Source organism: Vanellus vanellus (genome assembly GCF_965231255.1).
Source record: "Vanellus vanellus genome assembly, chromosome: 3".
Taxonomy (NCBI): domain Eukaryota; kingdom Metazoa; phylum Chordata; class Aves; order Charadriiformes; family Charadriidae; genus Vanellus; species Vanellus vanellus.
In genome coordinates, this window is record NC_138907.1 from 95693042 (window position 1) to 95717549 (window position 24508).

At 39.3% G+C, this 24508-nt stretch overlaps 1 long non-coding RNA gene across 1 annotated transcript in view; it reads left to right on the plus strand.

Annotated features, from left to right (window-relative positions):
- LOC309670354 overlaps positions 1-16655 on the plus strand; it is a 37973-nt gene extending 21318 nt beyond the window's left edge. The window contains exon 4 of the long non-coding RNA XR_014269000.1: positions 16385-16655. This is a non-coding gene — a long non-coding RNA (uncharacterized lncRNA). The remainder of the gene's footprint in view (positions 1-16384) is intronic.
- Positions 16656-24508: the final 7853 nt, after the last annotated feature.

The following is a 24508-nucleotide window of genomic DNA, read 5'->3' on the forward strand; positions in this document are numbered from 1 at the left end:
GGAAAGGAGAACCACGTGTGCTTGTAAATGTTACAGTGATGGGACAATACTTTCTCCAGTGTTTAAAAGTTAGTAGCTGTTCTGTCCGAGTCTGGCCTCGGTGAAGGTCTGATTTCTGTAGACAGAACATAGTCAGGAGGGCTTCTGGGTTAACAGCCAGGACATTAATAATCTTTTCTCGGAAACAAATCCCAGAAGATAAAAGAACCAAAGAATACTGGAAAGTCCGCACTAATACCCTCTGGTGTAAATTTTTTTTTTTTTTTTCTTCAGATTTCTTCTGGTGCTGGTAGTAGCACAAATACAGGTTAGATGCTACTCTGTTTCAGTTTAGACTGTTTGCTAGCAGTAGGGAGCAAATGGTTTGGACATTAGTTAACATTTCCATGTATATGTGATGATATGGAAAATACTATTTTTACACTTTGTTCAAACAGTAAGCAGGTAAAGAAAGAGAAATAGATGATGGCAAACAATAGCGTTGGCGTTGGAAGATAAATAAATTGCAGTCTAAAGAGAGCAAGAAAATTGCCATGGAATTTGAAAGCTGTCATAGGTCTTGTGTCCTCTCCTATTTATTTTTTAAATTCTGTATTCCTGACCTGACAGACAGTAGAATATTCAAGCTGTAGCAAGATGCTGGTGTGGCCAGTAATGATGCCTAAGATGGATGTTTGAAGGAATTTAGATGCCAAAAATTAGACAGCATCTCCCTCTGGAGGTCTTTAAAGGCATCTCTGTCTGTTCAGGGAACTTTGTACTTATTTTAGGAAGACTGCATCATTAAGTTCCTAAACCTTGTTATTATCCTGGATACTCTGGTCGCTTTTACACCACCCTGCATGTTCAGTAGAAACATCATATAGAGCAGAAACAGACTGGTCACTGACTGAATGGGAGAACTAACCTGTTCTGTATGAGGAGGTTTTATGCACCATACTAAAGAAAAGTTGATTAAGGCAGTTCATGCAGGCAGGTTATATGGAAGACTGGCAAAAAAAAAGTTCTTGTCTACTCTTCTGGCAAGTGAATAATGGATCTAGGCAATAAATTACATTTGGCTGCTTCTTTAGAAGATGGGACCCTAAAGAAGCGACTGGAAAGACCAAATCTCTTGCATAGCACCAAAACCCAGTAATGAATAGCTGAAGACTATTCTACAAGTGATAGCTGTTGTCTTGTCAATTGGCGAAAGAATAAAGGATGCATTCTGTTCATGCCTGATGAAAAACATTGAAGCTTTATCCTTCTGTACCAGGTTCCTATACTCTCTCTCTCTTCATAATCGATGAAGACTTATTTGGTAGAGTCAGTGGGGCCTGGATAGCAATTAATCTGAGCAGCCCTCAGATCACCTGCCTAAACCTAGTGCCAGTTAGGATCTCTAAAGCATTGGTAAAAATTGCATAATGCTGATGTAAACCTTGCAGGTCTCAGGTTGTATCCAACAGAGGCAACTGGAAGTGAGGTGGGAACTCCCAAGATGTTTAAACTGATAGCAGATGCCTGTGTCTAGGTACCTGAATTACACCCAAAGCGTCTGCTGTAGGATAAGCCGAATCTTTCTGTTGGCTTTTTTTGACTGCAGGGGAAGTTTATATGTCTTTATATGGTTTAGATGTCTTATCCAGAGTTGAATCCTACCCTAAATGTCTTTCTCTTATTCTTCTTGAGTCTGTAAACAGCCAGGCATACCTGTTTGGATAAAACCTTGTAAGAAGTTCTCGGAAGAATTAGGATTTCACCAGAGAATGTCAAAACAGCATATTTTTTATAGGTTCATGCAGTGCTACACTGTGGTGAAGTGTGGACAGTGTTCAAAGATAATCTGGCATTTCATTGCCAGACTAAGTCTCTTTTCCCTTGAGTAAGTCTCTCAGGATTTAGTATGGCTTTTATTCTTTTTGAAACTATATTGTCCCTCCTGTTTGTCGTCTAATTCACGTGAATGTTTTTCTCTAGATCTATGCAGAACACGTGGGAGCTTTGTAAAGTTGTTAACGCTGTGTTTGTCCTCTACCATCTGACAGCCTAAAGACAGGAAGCTCAAGGGTTTCAATTTCAAGATGGATCAAGTGGAGCATATTGGAAACCTGTAAACAAGAATTCTGATCTCCCCTTTTTTTTTTCCCCGTAAGTCTGCACCATAGCAACTATCTATACAGAAGGATTTCATGTCTTGTGTGAGGAAATCTGTAGAGAAGCCTTGTTCTTTTGTTCATTTCTATCACAAAGATATGTTATACGAGCATATCTGGTGCTGTCTTGGAAAGTTGGGTGTTTCGTTCCTGGGAGGAACCGACTGCAGATACCAACTTTGTTAAAAGATCTTATTTTTCTGTTATGCTTCCTTCCACGTCAGTATGCTGAGTTGAGAATCCCATTGTAAAGGAGCTGTGAACTCATACTGAAATATAATGTGCAAGTCTTCTGATCTGAGCATTTCTCCTCCTCAACAGGAAGATCTGCAAGTTTTCCATGTTAGTTAAATGCAATGAAATTGGTAGCTTTAGGGAAAGCAGAATGTGAGTGTTCAGTACAGAGTTTGAATAACTAAAATTTGGAACTGAACACATTTTCACCGTGGCCATTTTGCAGTTACTGCTTATGAGGACAATGTTATTTCGGAATGATTTGGATTTTTTAGTCAGTATTGCTGATTTAAGGCTGGTTTAGCCCTTACAGTGCCAAGTGGATGCATGGCAAGGGTAAGAAAGGGCAACTGTTTCTCATTAGGACACAGACAAAAAGCTGCAGGCATAAAACAAGGGTATGGAAAGCATCTTCCTTACAGTAGTGTCAGCTGGACCCAGTTCTAAGCCTGTCTACTACTTTTCTGTGGTTATATATGGTTGTTTTTTTTTTTTTTTTTCCCACTGCCAACTGACTGATGTTCATGAAGGTACTTGCCCAGTGGGGATGAAGCTTACATATTCTTGCCTGGGTACTCACCTTGAGGTGCACGTGGTCTGCCTTGTGTTCAGAAGCGCTTATTGTCTGTATCTTGACTATCTAAGTGTACTCAGACATCATAGCTAAAATAGGTTTAAAGTGTTTCTAGGAAGTGTATCTGGTGCTTTAAGTGCCTCAAACTTCTGGCACTTGCTGTCTGATGTCTTGGGCCATGGATGACTAGACTCAGTCGTATGGTTGTCAATGCTTCTCTTGCAGAGAAGTTTTCTAAACCGGTGGCAGACTACACTTGCTAGGTGCATTGAGTTACAAGATAACGTTATATGCAGATGTGGGTTCTCCTCCATGAAAGCTGTAGAACAAGTAAGTGCTCCTAACTGCATCTGTAGAGTGTCTGCTGTATGTTTTAGATACTGGTGAAGTATCTTTGTTACTAAAGATTCAGTAGCTCCTAATAAAACTTGTACAGTTAAACTTCTAATGTACAGATACAGCATTTTTGCTTTTAAAGTAAGTAATTTTTAACTTTTAAAATTGTTTCCACGGCTGCAGCAAATCTGTTCTGTCGTGTGAAGTATGTGAGTGGAAACAGCATGTGCTAAACACTGCATCATGAACTAAATGAGGGTTGTGACATATATCACATATTAAGAAATAGTTTGCATTGAATTTCAGTTACTTACTGAAAAGGATGTCTGAAGGTATAAATCCTCTAATTTCCATTGTAAGCAATAAATCATCTCTCTTATTTGGTTGCATATTGCCAATGTTTTGCCTTATATTGCTAATATTCTGCTTTAATTGCTGGAATTGATTTGCTGGAACCAGTTTTTTCTTCTTAGGAGAGAACTATCAGCTGGTGGGATGGAAGTTTCTCTGAGCTGACCAAAAAAGTAACTAATGTACCTTGAATGCAGTAATTTTTATAGGCTAGTATATATTATGTTTTTCTACTATGATTAGTGTCAGATCTCATTTTAAGTTTCCAGTAACTTTAAACTTAATAGGAGTAAAATATTTGCATTTTAGAAAACAAGTGGTATGCTTTCAAATCAGATCAGAGAAATTATTGTTGCAGTAAATTCTGCTATGGGAAAATTTGTGTCAAGTCTCTACCTTTCTAACGAATCTGAAGACACATATGTAAAACTGAACATCGTTCAGTCTTCACTTCCACATTTATCATTTCAGAATGGAGGATTTTATTGTTTTAAAAAATAAAATCTGAACCTAACTTAACTTTCAACTTCCTCTTCGGTTCCCATTTTAGCATCTCTCGACATTACTGTTGTGTTGGCGGGAGGTGTCATGTTGCTGGGCTCTCGAGAACAAAGTTTCCTGGCACTAGAATGAACAGCACTAGGACAGATTTTCTATTATGAAGAGGGCGTATATGTTACCATGCTTCTTAAATTCAGTTTTTGACCTCTGCTGAAGTGGCTAACGGTGATGACAGAATCATTTCTGATACTCTCCTGCAGTAGCTTCAGCGCAGCTTGTGCAGCCTGCCAGGGCTGCGAGCAGGCAAATGTCAGATGCTGCAACTTTGAAGAGGGAGTGGGGTATTTCTAGCTCGAAACGTAAGTCAGGATAGGAAAAAAGGTAAACATCATGGCTTTTTCATCTCATCACAAGGCGCTCTGATTATTTTGTGTAGCTTCCTTACAAACAGCCTGTGTGGCACTTGCTACCAGCCCTCTCTCCTGGTTTGTGCTCAGCGCAAAAGGTAAAATCAGGATGTCGTTGAACTCTGCCTAACATGTCAGTTCTTCAGATAAGACCCATAGAATTGCAACACTGCTCAGAAATATCTCCAGAAAGGAAGTCCCCGAGCTGCTTACATCCCTTTCTTCTCCCTTTAATACTTGGCAGGCTGTCACTTAGCTTGGTCGGGAAGTTAATAAGGGGTGGTAGTTGGAGAGGTCACTTACATCGAGCAATCTGAAATACTAGCTGCCTGCTCTCATCTTCAGCCAGGAAGGGCACAGGCAGAACTGTAGGCGGTCACTTAATTTTTTTTTTTTTTTAATTATTTTTTTTTCCTATGGTGCTTCTAAGATTGCTTGGTGTTCTAAGACTCGGAAAAGAAAATTAAGCCTCCATCCACTGTTTGACGGTTGGGTCTAGGAGGGGTTTCTTGCAAATTGCTTTTTGTGACAAGTAGTCTGCTAATTTTTTGTAGCAGAGAGAAGCTCTGGAGGTGAGTGGCACCATTCCAGGTTAGCACAATGATTCACAGCCCTGAGCAGGGCAACAGGATGCGTTTTAGCAGCCTTGATGGGGGAGGAGGCATGGAACTTTTTAAAATATTATTTCCATTGCCAGGTCATCTACTTACAAAAATTCTTGTGCTGGAGCCTGCCTCTGCCCTTATCTCCTGCTGCTGACCCTCGAGTTTCTTCCTTCCTGCTTCTCAGATGGAGCCTGGATATCCACACTGCCTCTGACTGACACTTCTTTGCCTCCTGCTTCTACCAGCTGTGTCTGTCATAGGCATCAGGTGGGTTGTAGGGCTGGAAGTGAGGTAGAAATGGGGAAAAAAATGTGATGCATTTTTCTCTTTTGCCTGCTTGCCTTGTCTTCTACATTGACCATATGATGTTACAAGTTTGATTCGTAGGCAAAACGCATGCCGAGAGCAGCTCTCTGCTTCATTCCTGTGTTAGTAACTGAGCTAGAAAACACTTCAATTATCAGATAGACTGGGTTTTCCAAAAGTTGTAATTCTCATGAACTTTGTGGAGCTTACAGTTTATATTTATATATCCTACTCTTGGATTATAGTTGTCTGTATTTATTTGTTTAAGTATAGGGTACAGCCTGTACTATTTTGATGTACTATTTTTGATGATCACTGTATTGTTCCACTTCCTTAAAATAAATAAAATAAAAATAGGCTAATACTTAGCAGCATGCTAAGTGGCGAAAGGTTGATGCTAATTAAATAGGGTTGTCAAAGTGCATGTGTGAAGAATTACACAGGGTGCAGAACCTTTGCAAACCCTGCCTCTAGACTGCCCAAATTTTGTGAAAATATAAAGTTTTTCAGTGCATTTAAAAAAATAAAAAAAAACCTCAACAAAAAATTGTTCCTTTATTTTATATTGGCGCTACTTGGGTCCCTTGTTTGTACGTGTGTAAGTTAGGCAGCAAGAGAAGAGGTGAGGATAGAAATATAGAACTGTTGCTAAATTGGTACCTTTCAGTTCCTTTGTTCAGTGTAAGATTTATTTTAACCACAGTAAAATAGATGTGGTTTTTAAAGAAGTCTCCGTATGAAATAACTAAAAAAATGTATCAACGTTTGACTAATGCTTCATTTACTACCTTTTCATGAAAAAAAAAATACTGCTTTTTTTTTTTTATTTCCTTCAAACTATTTTTGTTCTAAAGTATCCAAAACTCTCCTATCGGTGACATTGCTGTTTCTGTAAACACTGTCCATGGGCTGGCTCCGGTACTCTGTTTGTTCAGAGCATGAGTTGGGAGACTCCCTTCCAATGGAGGAAATGGGCTGATGCATTAAGCTCTCGCTGGAGATTGTTCACATCCACAGAAGCTATATCCTCTGCAGGAAAACAGAGCTTGGATTTGTGCCACAGCGTGTCTGTGATGTTAAGGAGTGGGAGAAGCTGTGTGTTAGTTGCCTGCTTCAGCAGCAATCTGCTAATTCAGGGAAGGGGTGAGAAAACAAAGTGGAGTTTAACGAAATTTAAATGTGACACTTAATCCTGTTAGCACATGGAGGGAAAAGCTTTGTGTTGCCTGGCTGTGGGGGGAGCGGAGCTATTGAATTTACCTGAAATCTATGCATCAGGAAGAACCAGATCAAATGGGATCTGGACCCGTGCCTTGTTTCAAATACATCATCTTTGCCAAACAGAAACCTCAGCTGAGTTTCTGTAAAACTGAAGCCCTGCTTGTTTTCATCCCGCAGCAACTGTTGTTTAATACAGATGAGCAACTTGATCTTCTTGGGTTGCTCACATACCATAGTGATGAGCTGCACCGAAATACTAATAAAGAAGTTTTAAGTTTACTGCCTATTTAGGAGAAAAGAAATTATGTTCAGGTGAGTTTTGTTACTATTTTGTGTTCAAGTGGTGAGTTTAAATCCTTCTTTTAGTTTCAGGGTAGCTGCTTCAAGTAATACCTATTACTGCTCTTAAATTTTTCCTTTGCTGTTGCTAATTTGGCAGACTGAACCTAAAATGGGTTAAATGACTTCATAAGTTGTCAGTCAGATGTTCAATGTGACTGCAGCACGCGGTGGTGCTGAGCACCATGGTTTCTGGGAGATCCCTGACGTAGTTCTGGATCACAACAGGTAGATGCACTGGGGGAGCTTGGAGCAAGGCAGTACTGGTGGGGCTGGTAAGCCAGTAAAACCAGTTTGTTGCTTAAATCCTTTTTGTACACACTAAGGCGAGGAGAGGAGGAAGGAGGGCTGTGAGGGAGGCTATGGAGTTGGAAATTGCATTTCTGTTAAGATGCGACATAGAGGAAAGCACAAATGAGGCTTAATAGAAACTGTAACACGTGAGGGGCAGAGGCTGACGTGATAACTGGAGGTAGAGAGGATGGCTTAGTAGGGGGGAAAGATGATTGTAGACCTTGATAGGCCTAGACTATGACAGTAGCTGCTGTTTGATTCAACTGAGAAGGGGTAGCCATAAGAGGATATAGAGGGATGACTTCTTAGACTATTCTTTCTGGCAGTAGTTTTCTGAATGTGTTACAGTCACAGCCAGATTTTTGCCTTTCCTTCGTAGGAGAACATTGCGTAAAAACAAATCTGGAAGAGGAAAAGTCACTGGATGAGACAGAAATGTAAGGATCGGTTGACAGGGCTGCAATTTAGATTTTATACATAAAGAATCTGCAAGACCTGGCGCTTGGCTGGGTCTGTGGAGTTGCAAGTACTAATGATGTGTTTGAGTTGGCAGGCGTATTTTTCTTGAAGTGATGGAGAGATGAAGAAAGATTTCATATGTAACATTGGACACAGAGTTGGAGTAGAGGCAGTTTTCTGGACCATGTTTGCAAAGGTGGCACTTTTTTAAAAATTGCAAAGTAGATGACCCGGAGACTGGATGTCCAGAAGAGCTTTTCAGGCTCTGCACTTTATAAACAAATGGAGGATCTTCTGATAGGGAAGGAAAAAAAAAATAAAATACCTGAATAAGAGAGCTAGGTCTGGACTTTCACAGAAAAGATGATTGACAACTCAAAATGCATAGGGATGGAATAATGCAAATATCTTTGGACTTTGGCATGAACACTGCTAAGTTAACCTGAAGAAGGTCTAGGGTGGAGATAGAAGAGTGAAATTTGAGGCAACTCCTGTGCTTACAGATTAAATGAAAATCTGGGTAGTGAATGAAGAGGTGAGGAGACTGAAGAATCTAAGATGGGGAGAGTAGCTAAAGGATGGAAATTCCCTAATAATGCATACTTTTCTGTAAAACTTATTTGTAAATCCTTAAAAAGGGGTTGATATTAAAAACAAATGAACCAACAAAACTGTTTTAAAATGGTTATAGTAACCATAAGCGTTGGCAATAGGAAATGCTTCCTGCATTGCTTAATTCTTGCTCTCTGAATTTAATAGCGCTCTTAAACTAACAACGGCAAGAAAAATTGACTGTACAAGTCTTTGAAGCATTGTGCCAAACCTCATTCCTGCTTGTCCACGTAAAAATGACAACGTTTCATATTGGCAATTTCCCTTTCTTAAAAGCATCTTTATCTAGAACTTTTTTCAGGAGAGGGGAAAAAGATGCATCCATCATACTCCATCCGCTCGGTCATGCAAATACTGCCTTGTAACTATTGAAATGCCGGCCGCTGTCAGAGCCTGACAGCTTGAATGCCATTTGCCGCAGTTCATTCAGCAGCAGAGCTAGCTGCCTGGTGGGTGTAGAGGAAATGTTAGAGGCTAGCTGAACATAGTTTAGGTAACTTGAAGGAGGACGCAAAAACCCCTTTGACGCTCAAGGGTAAACTTTTAATTTAAGGATTTTAGGAAATGATGTTGCGCTAAAGAGTAAGTGACTATGTAAGCTTCTTTCTAATCAAATTTTGCTGCTGATGTGAAATCTTAAGTAAATTTCAAGTGCAGCTTTGTAGTTTTGCTCCTGCAGATGCTGGAATTCTTCCTTAAAACTTTGATTTTGAATAAGATAGATTAGCTAGGGAAAAGGGGCCAGCTATTCTATTACTCTGGCATAGTGCGCAAGCTGGCCGTTGAGTCATGTATTCTTGAGTCTAGTAATGTTCTTGAGATTTCCTGAAGACAGAGTGACTGGACTAGTACTTGTCACCTGGCATATCAAACTTGGACTGAGCAAGCAGTATGTGGAAAAGGGAGGCATTTGGGGTTGGGTTTTGCATCTTTTGAATGTACAGAAAGTGTAGGGGGGAAATGACTTGCAGAAGAGCTGCTGTAGAAACAAGTGTTCACGTGTAGACAATTTGAGGGAGAGAAGTTAACAGAAAGAAACTATAAGCCCCAAGGGTCTTTGTTAAATTAGAGCCAAGACTCATGAATTAAAAATTCCAGTTTAGAGTGCACATAAATTGCCTCTTATTTTAACCTGACAAAGACTTGCAGTTGTATGGAACAAAATAGGAATTGTGCAAAGGTTTCCTGATGAAACTGAAAAGCAAGGTGAAACATGCTCGAAGGTTTTATATTTAATTAAGCACTTAGTCAGGTTTGCAACAGAACTTGCCTTCCCTCCAGAGTCTGTGATCGGACTCCTCAGAGAGAAACTTATGAGACTACGTAGCTCGTCTGAATTAGAGGGAGGTTCCAGGGCTTTAGGTATGAAATTAGAGGCACTCTTCCTTTGGATGTAATTTTGATACCATGTTAAGTGGTTTGGGGGTTTCCTGTGAAGTGATTTATGTCAGATTCATTTTTTGCAGTTGCTGCTGCTCAGCTACTAGGTAGTTTGTACTCCATCTCCCCTTCAGAATTATATAAGGTTCCTGTTGCTTCCAGGTTGCTGTTTGCCTGTCTGCTTTTTATTTCTCTTTTCCATATTAATATCCGAGTTGTCCAGCATCTATATTAAGAAACCATAAATGCTTCAGAAAAGCCTCTGTGCGTCTGTATTTTTGCTGCTCTTCCAATTTTACTCAACTTGAGATATGAAACCGTGCAAAGGAAATTTAAGAGTGCAGTAGGCTTAAAACTTAAGTTAAAACCTCAGAGCTGTGCTAAAACCACCCTATAAGGCATGACAGAGATGTTTCAGTAAATTCTCTTCCTAGCTATCAGCCGAAAAAGTTCATTTTCTATTTGTGGTTTTTAACGTAACATAAAGTTCCCTTTAATTATTTAATTTTCAAAGTTCTTTACATTGGAATATAAGAACATACATACACTGATTTGACTGCATTTGGTAAGAAAATTGAAGAGGTTTATGTAAGGTTGTGCAAAGCCAGTATTAAAACCATAAACCTGGTTTCATATATTACTCTTGTACTGAAAAAATGAATTAAAACCAAAGTTCTCCTAATGTAAAGTTCCATAGGTCAGTGTATGCCTGTTGCTTTGCTTACCTGCATATTTCTCACAAAATAACAATCAGGATATCACCAGCATCCTATGGTTCTATGCCAAGCAAAAATGACATTAGCTAGATTTCTTAATCACTTGACAATTCTTTTCTTCGTTTCTACAAATTCCGGTGTTCTCTTAATATGTGTTTTTGCTTCAGAGTAAGATTTGTTGATTGTGGTAGGACAGAAAGCTCCATCTATAAGCTAGCAAAGCTGAAAATTCTTGCTAAGACTAAATAGAATCATAAAATCATATGATCATCAATCATATGAAGTAATATAGGTTATGTTTGGGATGGGGAAGTAGTTTCATTCCTTTTTTGTTTGTTTTTAATCTATGCACTAATGCTCTAAAATAAGTCCTGCCCTCTATTTAAGTAGCCTGTGAAACTTTTCTAGTTAGCAGCTTCAGGAGCAAAGTGTGTAACTGAATTTGGGCATTGTGCAGCAAAAATGTTTTTGTGCCACATCTGTCTTGCTGAAACTCATTTGTACCATTAAGAAATTGTAAATTTTGATATTTATTTGCGTGAAGAAATGAGATAAACACTGCTGTTAGAATTTTCTAAGTAAAATCACCTCAGCCAGAGAAGCTCGAGACACTTTTCCTTACAATTCTTGTCAAAAATCAGAGAGACGAGGAGAAGGTGGAGGGAGACTCTGCTGTAGTACAAGGACAGTCATGCTAATACTTGTTTTGCAGAAAAGCTTTATTTCACTTAGCAACCTTGTTGCTAAATATTCCAACACTTTGCAGCATAATCTAAGGAGACTGAAGCTATTTAGGAACAGAGGGAACGCGAACGTGTGGAGCAAAGGCGCATGTCATAGCTGGAGATTGACGAGTGTGAGGGAGGAGGGCATTAAGCCTTAATTAGAGATTATTTAATATCAAGCTGCTGCTTGATGTCCTGCGGCAGTAGAAACTGATGCCTGTTCTTACAACTTTATATTTCTTTTTTTTTTTTTTTTTGCACGTTGATAACATGCAAATGAGATCGTATGGCAGGCCCCAGGGGCTGCTTCTCCATATGAAAGTGAGACTTTCTATTTTGTGCGTCTCTTTCCATTCAGGATTGATGGTTGGGCTGGATTTGTGTACCCAGACAGTTGGGGGGTGGTTAAATAAATACCCGTGTTAGCCTGGAGTGGAGGGTTGAACCAGCAGTTCTCTAGGCTGTACTGACATCTGGTGGCAGTTTATATATTTATATAGTATTTGAAATCTTTTTTTCATTCAAAGATGGGGCAATTACCTGTCTATGGTCTGTTTGCGTTTCTATTTCAGGCTGTTTAAAATTGGTGAAACTAATCTTTCTTTTAGCTAGTTTAAAAATGTACTGAGGACTTTAATTTCAGGTTTGGGGGTTTGTTTTTGTTTGTGGGTTGTTTTTTTTTTTTTTTTCCCTGTATAGGTGTTATAGCAGTTATATGGAAAAGGAAACATTTTTATTATTTTATGTTTTTCCCCTCTCTTCAAAGTGCTGCAAGGTAGCTATTTCACGAAGGGAATGAATGGAATAGTTTTCTTTCTTCAAAGACAAAGGCATGTACAGTTGCTAAAGGAGAGCCTGGACATCCACCTCCATTTTTAGGTCTTCCCCATCAGACAGAGACCCTAGGGTTCCTCCTTATATACCCAGATATATAAGTGCATGTATCCAAAATGTAACGCAGGATGATCAGGACAGGAAAAAACATAGAATTAATTGTCATGAGCTTGCAGTAATCTTACAAATGTGCCAGATTTTTGTGGAGAAACTCGATAATAAATCATTGTTACCAGGGCCAGAAGTTGTGTGCTTTCAGGAGCAGGCAGGTGAGAAGAAAAACTTGGCAATTTTGAGGGAAATGCTGCTTCACTGTAGTAGAAAACCAGCAGAAGTGAGTGGTTTGTGGTCTTCACAGCTACTACGTGAGGATGGAGACATACGAAGGGGGATCCACCAGACTTTAGCTAAGCTCTAGGGATGCCTGCCACTTTGCCTGCTCCTTCCCAAGTCCAAATCTCGGTTCTTCAAATTGGCACGGCTGTTGTACCTTAGATGTTGCTAGTTGCTTTTTGAGGGGTGCTAGGGCAGTGAAATTGGTAATTCGGGTTATATCCCCAAATGTAAAGATTACACAGTCTTTACTCCAGGACTCCACTAGGCAAGGAGGGAAGAGCTTTAAATACCTTGAAGTCTTCTCTGGGCCTGCTGCTTTTTAAGCTCTCTGTGTTCAGGAGGGGGATACGGCACAAGTATTTTGTCCCTCAGGTGGGTCTTTGTAGGCAGATTAGACTTCCTTGTGTGCATTATAGATGCGCTCGAGGAATTTTTTGGAGACCATTTTGAACTTTTTTCATTTGTAAAAGGCAGTATAAGAGGGCTTGCCATGTACATAGTGCCTCATTAGTTTTGCTAATGCCATAATGTTCAGTGATACTTTCCCCCATTTTAATGGTGCGCCTGATACAGAGGTAGCAGAAAGATAAGCTTTTTCAAAGGTCCACAAGTACGTGGAAAGTAGCAAGATGTCAGCTCATCTGACAAGGCTGTAAAGGTGTTCTACCTCACACTATATATAATTTTCTCCCTGTTTTCAAATTGAGGGTCGTGTTTCTTTATTTTCTGGTCATCTGCTGTTGGGTGATATAATCAAGTGGTTCTTGACTGTAACAAATATTCTGTAAAGTGAGCAGTGAGTAATTTGCATATGTTGGCACCCAACTTCTTGTCATCACAATAAATTAAATATTTAACTTGCTAAAAAGGCACGAGAATAGTTTTTCTATTCAGTCTTTGTGCTTCATTGTGAAATGAAAGCAAATGAACGACTGCACTTTCTTCCTAGTGTGGCCCATATTGTGCGATTCAGAATCTCTTCCAGTTGACGGCAGGGCAGTGCTTCAGTTGGGTTTTGGAGTGGTGTTTTTTTTTTTGTTGTTGCGCTACATGCTTTAAGCAGCCGCTTCATTCATAATTCTCTGTATTGTCTTTTACAGCCATATCCCTCGAGTGTTGGATAGTTAAGCTGAGGGAGGGAGAGCAGATTCTAGGATCAGCTAAATAACTGTCTCACTAACACCTTGCTTCTTGGAGATCTGGGGAAGAAGGCTTTGCCGAGACCATGATCACTCTTGTGGCTATCTGTGCAGCTAGTGCCTTCCCTTAACTCCACGGGCCGCAGAATTTTAGCCTAGCTTTGTGCAGGACTTGCTGGCAAATCACCAGCTTTATTTCTTCTCACATACCTGTAGAAGGCCATGTTTAGCAATGAAAGCTGGTGGGGCTTTGTTTGCTGCACTCTTGGTACCTAGGCATAGATGAGGAACTGTGCCTAGCAAATGGTAGGCATCTATTTTGATGAAGGGATGTGATGCATGTAACTTCCTGCCCCTCCCCAAGTATCTCGTCTTAGAAGCATCATTCAGACTTCATAATTACTGGTAAAAATAAAATAGTCACCTGAGGTGACTTGGAAGTCAAAGGGAATCAACAGAGAAGCAGTAGAAATATAGTGGCGGACCTGTGCTTAACGTAATCATATCATGGTCTCCTGTCACTTGTTTTGAATGTAGGCCCTTCAGAATAGAAATTATTGTCTTGACTATAAATGCAGTTCTTACCAGAAGATTTCCTTAAATTGTTTGAAGTTGTTATGACTATCTGGTGGGTAGCATATCTGAAATATATATGCAAAACTGACTTTTAAAGCCCCAAGTCACTTGTGTCATTCATTTAAAAGCTGAAGCCGAAGAATATATAGTAAGTCTCAAAAGTGTTTGGGATTCCATAATAGTATGAGGCAGTAATATATTGCTTAGTTTTTATTCTGATTTTTCTTGTTCTGAAATTCTGGATTGTTTTTCCCTCATCTGTTTGAGTATTTCCTTGTCACTGCATCATTTGCCTTGACAAGTTTTCTTCCTTTGTGTGCTGACAGTATTTTGCCTGTTATTGCACTGACTCTCATAAATTTTTGTAGATATGAGGCCAACAGTTCCAGTTGTTCATAGGCTTATTTTGAAAGCAGAATTCTTTCTTGCTACAGAAAAAAGCCAGAGCAGAAATTTTGGGTTTTTTCCTGCTACTTTGTAGCAAATACAATATCCATGCTCTCTGAAGTAGTTAGGGGCTTTTTTGATTTAGGGACATGCTGGATTACCTGGGGGGGTGGTGGTGGTGGTAATTTTTTTTTTTGTGTGTTTCTGTTTATTTTCCATGTATCAAACTTGGGAAAGCTGTTTTAATATAGAGGGTGTAACATAGGTTAACATTTGCAAAGTCAACTATCTGATTTTAAGCCCCAAAGTTTGAATTGTACAGGGAAAATGTAATAAACAGAAGTTCTAAGCAACAGTAAGAAAAGATGCAAATCAAGATGATACCATGATTGATCACTTGAATGTAAAAAAAAAAATAATTTCATCATAGCCCTCAGATGCCTGTCTGCCAAAGGTTGAGAGTACTGTGATAAATGCAGTCAGAGACTACCCCAGTATTATTTTTCTGTGTTCTCTTGTAAAAGGTTGAAGTGCCTTCTGGAAATCGTACTTAATCTGGAAAACCTTGAATGAGAAAATCTGGCAGCTGTTCATGTGGGACATTGAAGCTGGCCATGCCTCCAGCAGGGGCTGAGACTAGATGACCTCTTGAGATGTGTTCACATCTGGATTGTTCTGACACTTACTCCTTTTTCTTGTTCTGAGAGTGCAGCTCTGTGACTTTCTTTCTGCACTTTATGGTTTTGTTTCAACTACTGGATTCATTGTTGAGCCAACACCAGTCTATTCTGTTTCTTGCAGGGTTACCTGGCATTCTGACTGGCAGGGCTGCTTGATTAAAGGACAGGGATTTCCCTCTTGCAGTGTGTGTCTTAGAGAGATCCAACCCATGTCCCCAGTCAACATGTAAAATTGGTGGAGTTTTTTTAGGAGAAATGCATCTTCTGAGCGCAGAATCAGTGTAGGTTGTTTAGCTGCTGACCAGAGAGATGATTTATTCAGGAGAGACAGCTTGAGAAGGAAACCTTTTAATTCTTGCGATTTTTGCCTCCTTTGCCCTTGCAGTTAGTATTATTTTGTCACAGACTGGAAGGTACCTTCAGGTTTGTTTCAACTTTTCAGGCTCTTGCAAATCTCTAGGCCTTCTTATGAATGGTAAAGCGGGATGTGCAATTACATAGTCCCCCTCTTTCTTTCTCCTGCTGCTGTAGTTCTTTGTCTTGACCAAAGGGATCTCCACCGGGGATTTTTGTCACTGCAAGAACCCGGCTTTTAGATATGTGGCCTGATTTTTCAGAAGTACTGGAATGAGATGCAGGTAATGGTAGAGGAGAAAATGATACAGTTACTTTGGTCCAACTGAAACATACTTCATGCCCAAAGGAAAGCTGTTTCTTACGTTGTATTAAAATCTGGATTTTTTTTTCTCTTCTGAGGAGCTTGACTTTTGTGGTACATGAGAAAAACTTTTCGTTATTTAGGATTAGATTCTCATTTTTTATTTTGTTTTTTCCTTTTCCCTCAGAGGGGATATATTTAAGGAAACTGAATGCTTAATCTGTTTGAGAGGCAAACATACCTAGACTGTTATTAAGTCATCTGTTGTTGTACAACTGAACTGTTAAATTTACCAATCTGTGTCTTTAAAAGTATCCTTTTCCTTACAATATTCAAAGATGTCCCAGAACCATCATTCCTCTGATAATTAAAAATAATCCAGATATTGTAGGCATTCCTCTAAACCAGCACTCTAGGGTATTGCTTTTAAATTGTGTTAAAAGCTTCCAGTCCTTTGGAAAAATTACATGACGGCTTTTACTTGTGGAATGCAAATGCCTTTTTTCTGCTTGCTTGTTTGTTTGTTAGCGTATTTATGTGCACTCATTAAAATGGTGAATTCTCTCTTTTCTTCAGGCCCAACTTCAAGACATTCAAGAGTACTTTGGAGTGAACTGGCAGGAAGCCTCGCAATACCATGGTGGCAATAACAGTGGCAGTCCTTTGGAGATGCTGAAGCTCAGCTCTACTTTGAACTTTTCTCATACCTCCCAACTTGTGCACAAAGGACTTAACATTGATTTGGATTCATATGGTATAAAATAGTCATGGGTATGGGTTTTTTTTCCCTCCCTTTACTTGACATCTATGTATTTCCGACAATCAGTGATGAAGTCTGTACTAGGTCTGTTGACATTTGGTCTGTTTTCAGGAGCTCTGAGTGACAGGTACTGTAAACATCCTACACTCTCAGCTGTGGAAACTAAAAAAGCTGGGAGAAGGCTGTTTACTCTCCCTGCCTTGGAAATCCTCCGGTGGACAAGGATGGACTATTGTGAGCTCTGTGTTGATTGTATTTATGACAACCTGTATTTCATATTTTACGTTATCGTGTCAGTAAAAAAAAAAAAAAGCATTATATCATGTCATCAGTGTCTCATGTTCTAACTGAGGACAGAAAGGCTTTAAAATACACTTTAGCTGCACTGCTGGCTTGAGGGAAACTTAAATAGTGGCAATAATACATTACAATACTTTCATCCTTAAGCAGTGATTAAAACAGACCTGTTGCTCTGTTTGTTTATAGGTGGGGGTACATACAAGTTACAATGTAGACATCTTCAGGTTGACAGATCAGTAGTGTATTTAATCAAAATCATCCCTAAATGGTCTTGTTTTCTAAGATTCACTCAATTCTTGTTTCCTACCCGAAAGGGCTAGAAACAGAGGTCAGAAGGCAAAAGGTTCTAGGAGACTTCAAATTTCAGTTTCTTTCTTGAAAAAATTCAGAGGTGTCAACACTGATTAACTCCATCTCTAAATTAACTGAATTAAAGATACAAAAGTATTTACCTTATTTTCCACTTGCTATCTCCTGCCACTTTTCCCCCAGACTGTATTATTCTTTGTACTTTGTGCTGGCAACCTTCCTCTTCCTCCTTGTATTTCTTTCATTCTATTTGCTGTTAACCAATTAGAGCTGCTCATTTCCTATGTAGAATAAGCTGAAAAGAATAATTTTCCTTCTAAATGTAATATCCTGCTGGCATGGTCTAAATCCTCCTGAAGTTTAGTTTTGCAGCTCTTCCTAAGCAGTGGCTTTGGCAGAAGGAATATTGTTCCCTTCTTTTCTTTTTTTTTTTTTTTTTTTCCATAATTTTTATTTCTTCAAGAAATTTTTCATAATACAGTTAAATTCAAAGATCACCTTCTAGCTCCTTTTGCAGTAGCATTTTTATGCCTTCAGATCCTGCCACTTCAGCTTTTTAGCAAAGGCATTTAAATATAAAATCTTTGAAATAAGAGCTGTTCTAAAAGTTTAAATATCAGGGTTTGGAAAGTGATGGGAGGGGGAAGACAACAGGAGAATGGTAAAAGATCATGTAAGGATTTGAAGTAGTACTTCTACAAAATGGACAAAAAAAGAATTCAAACTGTTAGGCAGTGTTAAGAAAAAAAAAAAGTCAGTTATTTGAAGCAATAATTATTTTTCAGGCTCTGGCTTGCCTGCCTTTTGGAAAAAGGAATTGGAGGGGAAGCCAGAGTCACAGGGCCCGTTAGAGTGCTGTAGCCAAGAAGTAAGTTGATGAGTGAAAAGAAGGTTGAGGTCCAGCTGCACAGTAACAAACGCCAGTGCTTCCAGTTTGTGGGGTTTTAACATGATTTGTGTAGTAATTTCTAAGAAGAGCAATGCTAGCTCCGAAAATGATCATTTTAAGGAGACATTAGCTGTTCAGACTAGTCAAACGATAGAGGGTAGCATTTCCTAATACACATGGTTCCTGTGGCAGAGAGATTTCTGAGGGTGATGGAGCACACAGTTACATCCTCCACTGCGTGGCAATACTGATTGTAGGCTGTGCTGTCGAGGAAAGACAACTTCCTGAAAGGAGATAACATCCTGAATTTGTGGGGTGTGGGTTTTCTACATTATTCGTATTCAGATTTGCTCTAGGTTTGGAATCATTATTTTGTGTCAACTGGAAAAACTTCTCTATATTTAGCATTACTTATTTGTGCATTTAATAGTGAAATATCATCTTCAGTTTCATCAGCATAAGCTGGGACTGTTGGAATCTTTCTCGTACATTCTTCCTTGGCCATGCTTTCCTGCCCTTTTACTTGTGCTGACGTTAGTGTTTGTTTAAACTGCAAGCTAATTCAGTGGCTTGACCCTGATGAAAGCTAAATAAGCAAAACCGCTTTTATGTGGATCAGCTAAGTAATGGCTTACTCCGCCACAGTGCTTTGGCCTAAAATGCTACTGAAAATGCTAATTCCTTCAAATATGGCCACTTCTCTGAAGAGCTAGAATGGAGTTTATTCTAAATAGGCAATGAAATCCTAAACCAATAGAATGGTGGAATTGGAGAATTTGATGTAGTTTTGTATTTTATTTGATATTAAGTTCTTCTGTTAATGCTGTTTGAACACAGTTGCAAGCACGGTGCTAAAATAAATTCAGATAAAATTGTTTTAATTAAAATTTTTCATTTTTTGAACACCGTTCATGCTTCTCTTTGAAATGTTTGTTTGTAAAGTCTAATAACTAAATTGTGTTGGTAATAGGGAGCAACCAGTAATTTTGCTACCTCCAGACCTTTAATTGTAAAGGCATCCTCTGATGTACTTACACCATGCTGAGCACTGTATAAATTGCATTATTTCTAGATCATGGAGGTTTTTCCCCTCCCAGGTATCACTTGCCAAGCCAAAGGCAAACGTTATGTCCTTTTCTTTTGTTAATCTCAGACTTCAAAGAGTTTTAAGATTCTTTCCAGTCTATCAATTAAATATAGAGCTTTCCCATTGTGAAAAAACATACAGGGCTGTTTCAAAAGCCTGTTGCCAGTAATGAGCTTTGGATTGAATCCATGACGAGGTAATCTGGATAGCTACCACAGCAAGTCATCTGTGGGAAATTGCTGATTGTAGGCATGGGCTTTTTTTTTTTTTTTTTTTTCTTGAAGGGTGGTTCTGCCAAGATGCAAAAGTGAATTGCTGCAAGTGATTCTTGGCACCACGCGTGACCATATCATTCTTGCATGTTAAGCTCAAGAAGCTGCATTGATTATGTTTTTGCTGTGGGTTTTTTTTTTTTTTTTTTTATGAGGAAGAGGAGGATAGTTCTTATTATCGTGTTTCCTTACTTCTAAACTTAAGTTTAGGTATTGTAATTTTCTCTTTCTAAACTCTTAACACAGAGGTGAAGCAGAATCTTTTTCCTTTTTTATTTTTTTAAGCTACTTTTTTGATTACATAGTCCCTCTATGTAATTGCTCAACATCTAGTTTTGGTAATATAGGGAGTGACTCTGGGAATAAAGAATGTGTGGGAGTCCTTGGGCAGAGCTGCCGTTTGTTTGGAGACTGCAACCTGACCTTGAGGTTTACAAGTGAAATATTAGAAAAACATTGTATTAGAAGTTTCAAAGAAGTGCGAGTGAGGGAAAGGAGAGGTGAAAGGGGAAGAGAGGTGACTGACTTCTCATCCAAAGGGGGAAAAATAATATACTCTTGATTTTAAGCATAAACAGTTCCTTGATGATACAGTGAGAGCAGCATTTGTCCTTGATGCTTATACAAAAGCCAAGTTCCTTTTTTTTTTTTTTTTTTTGTGCAGTAAATCTCACTGTCGCTAATTCTAATTCAATACAGGAGAATTTAAAAGTCTGTGACAAGCTATTCTACTTTGAATATATCTAGATCTAAATTAAAGAAGAAAAAAAGAGTTTTCTTTGAATGATAAGAAGAAAAAATTATGTGGGCTTCAGTCATAACTACCCCTGAAATGAGAGTGGATTCTAGATTTGAATTTTCTCTGTCCTATGACTGAGATAAAAACATGTAAAAGCAACTGTCCTGCAAAATGCAAACAGGTGTGGAACATCTGCAATAGAAAATGTGCTTTCATATGCAAACAAAGATTTTTAAAGCTTAAAAATACATTAACTTAAAATCTGAGCAAACAATTGGATTCAGATTTTCTTTAAAGTTAGGTTCTGTTTTTTAAAAACCTTTTTTTTGTAAACTGATTCTCTTAAAAAGCATATTTAATTGAACAGAATGCAAAAGCTGAAGCTTCTTTTATTCTTGTGTGAAACTTTTGGTTCTTGTCAGCTCTGGGCTGCATCCAGGACCTACTTAGGAAACAGAAGCCTAACTGTAGCTTATTTTTGACCTTTGGTTTTAAGGATGTTAGTGTGAATTAAATGGAAGTACGCTTTTGTAGCAACCACTTTATATAATAAGCAAACTTCAATTAAGCATTGCAGTCTATAACTACAAAGTACTTCAGAAGAGAAGCTGAGGGCGTGCTTTTTTTTTAAATAGTGTAATATGATAGCTAAATTACACCTTATTTAACTCTCCAAAAGAGGGTAAAGTGAGGCTGTGTTGCGTAAGCCTTATGTTTGCAACACTGACTCCACTCCACAAGAGGATCCAGTTTTGTTCCTGCTACAGGTAATCAGGGATTTTTGTTGCTGCCTTGGTCCTGTTACTAAACTGTTAAAATAATGCTGCAGAAAGATGGGCTCTAATCTGGGCTTTGGACACTCTGCGCTTCACTTTCTCCTTTGTGAAAGAAGATGACACTTCCTCTGTAAACACAGAACCCCAAAGAGTCACTCTCTTTGCAGTGAAGTGTGTTTCCCAATCATACCATCACAAGCTAGTTTGTCTCATTGTGTTCCAGCCTTTCACTTTGATTTAGATAGATTGCATTGCTCAGTTGTACTGCTGGGGAAGTGGAAAGGATGTGCTTATTACAAGACCTAATGCAGGGTGTTATCATAAAGGCTGCTAAGAGCTCTTTCTTGTGCTTCTGTTGTGATGCTGTCCTCCAACGGGTGCCAAGGAGGCATGCAACACCTCTTCTGGTGGTGGTTTTAAGTGTGTGCTTACAGGGCAGCCCACATGTTTGTACAGTCATACCCAAGGCAGCTGGGGTATTGAGAGCTGCCCAGCTTTGGCAGCATGGAAGTTCGCTCCAAGCCAGCCTCCCCCCACTTTCTGAGACCCTGAGTATATTTTTAGGTTATGGGAGGGTCCAGCTGTTTCATGACTTAGTTCAGCAGAAATACACTGAGCATCGCCACCAATGAATGACTTCTGGGCTTTGCATCAGTTGAAGGCCACTGTCCTCCAGTTGTTTCTGTATAGCCTAAAGCACCTGCTGGCTCAGGTGTTCTGAAAAAGTGCTGCTAAAACAATTCAGCTCTGATAGGCAAGGACTAGGTTGATGTTGACAAATGAAATAATTCCAGGGTCTATGAAATTCATGTTCTGTTCCTTGGCTCGAAATAGATGGCTCTGTATAGCTATGAACTCCATAAATAGTTGAACTTAATGCAACTTGACTGACTTGCAAACAGTTTTGGTAAGGATGTTGAGATGCAACTAGATTATGCTTAGTTCACAAAGTACAGATGAAATATGCATCAGTGGTAGATTTTTTTTTTTTTCTTAGCATTGACCATACTCACTGCATTGATGTTAATGGAGCTGATAATGAAGATCTTGCAGCTTGACTGTGCAATTTAATGTGAAGTATTTAAAAGACCTGTAGATGTGGCACCTACGGTCATGTTTTAGTAGTGGTCTTGGCAGTGCTAGGTTTATGGTTGGACTCTGATCTTAAAGGTCTTTTCCAACCTAAATGATTCAATGATTCTATGATTCTAATTGATGAAATGCTACAATATCCCGTGTACCCCGCCTGGACGCCGTCCTGTGCAGCTTGCTGTAGGTGACCCTGCTCTGGCAGGGGGGTTGGACTAGATGATCTTCAGAGGTCCTTTCCAACCCTGACCATTCTGTTATATGCTTTGTGCTGCCTACATGGAAGAGCAGATCAAATCTAAATTGAAATAGATCGTGTTTTATTGCCTTGGGGGTAATTGTGCGTAGCATGCAGCTTCTGAAATTAGAAGTGACAAAACCAGTTGTCTCTGTTGCCACTCAGAGTAGGTATGTGTGATAGTGTAAAAGTTTGCAAAAACAGAAGCGACCACATTTGTTTGCGCTGAAGAGTCCTGACACTCATCAAAAGTCCCAGAGCCACTTGGGTTCATGGCTAGAAGTCTGTCAGGATGACTTCTGGGGATCCTAGCCCTTCTGATGACCATAGCAGTGCCTCCCCTCTGGCCCCAGAAAAGGGCTCTCCTGAGGGTATTTATCACCTGCTTTCCCTGTTGAAAGTGAAGAGTATCAGCTGCCTTTTGTGATCAGCCTTGCTGAAGTTTGCATGCTCTAAAAGTCTCAGCGAGTACCCAAACTGAGGGGTTCTTGGTGAATACTACACCTTGGGACAAAAGCTGTACTGCTAACAAAGATCTATTTTCTGATACTTCCAGTGGCAAACTTTATTCTGACAGTGTGTTTTCACCTATACTTAATGTTTTTCTCTCCTGTAGAGATGTGTGTGTGTTAGCCCAAATGCTCTTCAGTGGGTTTTTGCTGTTCTTTAGCTTGGAGATTTGGTTAGAGCTATGTGAACTCACCATGTAGTAGGACTCGGTTAGGGTAGGAAAGGAGCAAGTCTGAAACATGGAGGACAAAGGAAGTTGAACGGAAAATAGCTGGTAAGATTTTTCTATGAACTGCTGAGCTCTTCCAAGTGGGGGAGAAAAGGGATCAGAAATCAAGAATATTAAAGACAAATTGATGTCTGAACTGAGGAAATTCCAGAGACAAACTAAATGGAGAGTTTTTCCCCGAAGTTCCCATAGAATTTTTAAAAACAAATCTAAATGTAGAACAGCACAGATTTACCTTTTTGTCTGCAGGAATGGAATAATTATTGGCAGCCAGAAAAGAAACTCCAGATTCTTGGCAGAAAAAGAAAGAGGTCCAGCTCAAAGACTTGAACTGAGTTGATTTAAGGGTTTTTGGGGGCAAATATAAGATTTTTATATGTACCATAGAAAAAATTTGTGGAAATGCGGCAATGGGAAATGAAAAATGTTGGTTAGGGCTTGAAAATGTATATATACTTGTATTTGGTTTCTTTGAGTGTTTTTGCAGGCTGGAATGGTGTCTGAACATAAGCCAAATGCATTGTTTACAGCAAGTAAGGTAATTACCTAGAAAGGAATATAGAAGTTCCAGCTTCAGATTATGGTCTGTCAATTTTAAAAGCAAGACTTATTTTGAGAATTTTAACAAAAATGAAATTTCTATTTCACATTTTAATCTGAAATGAGAAGAAAGGTAGTTGATGCTGTCATCATCTCCCAGTTTGAGCAGTCTGAAAAAATATATGGATTTTAGGTGTGTAAAAGTTCACAATGATTTCTTGATTGCTGGGGGAGGTGTTGATTTTTGGATATTTTTTTTTGTCGATCATGCTGTTCTTTGATCTATTTGATGTTGCTGGAATTGTCTAAGGTAGTGTTAGGCTGGTTTTACTCCCCTCCCTTCCTCTGTCTCTGATCTGTATTTATTTGTGTGTAGTGAAGAGGGGGACGTAAGGATTTTGCTTTGGTCCATTTGAGTCAAGATTCCTATGCAGCGCAAAGGTTTTTGGTAGGGGCTTCACAGACTTTTTAATATTACTGGTTCAGTACCATTTGCTAGTTCTGCAGGAGTGCCCCATCCCTGGAAGTGTTCAAGGCCAAGTTGGATGGGGCTTTGAGTAACCTGGTCTAGTGGGAGGTGTCCCTGGCCATGGCATCGGGGTTGGAACTAGATCATCTTTAAGGTCCCTTCCAACCTAAACCATTCTATGATTCTAAGAATGTGAGAGAGCAAGTCACAGACTGCGTGCTCTGAAGTTTGTACAGACCAAGATCCTAGCAGGGCAGGGGCAGTAGGCTGGACCTCTGTATCCTGGAAGCCTTCCCCTCCAACTCCCTTGCTGAACTTTGAAGAAACTTCACAGGTCAGTCCAGTGTAATTTCTGTTCAGATTAGCCTGAAAGATAGACAAAAGCATAGGGCTAGTTCACGTGGCTTAGCAATCTAAGGTTGTTGTCTGTTCTTCTGATGACGATTTTAACTGAGACACCAAAGATACGGCAGGGGGAGGGAGCTTTGCTTTT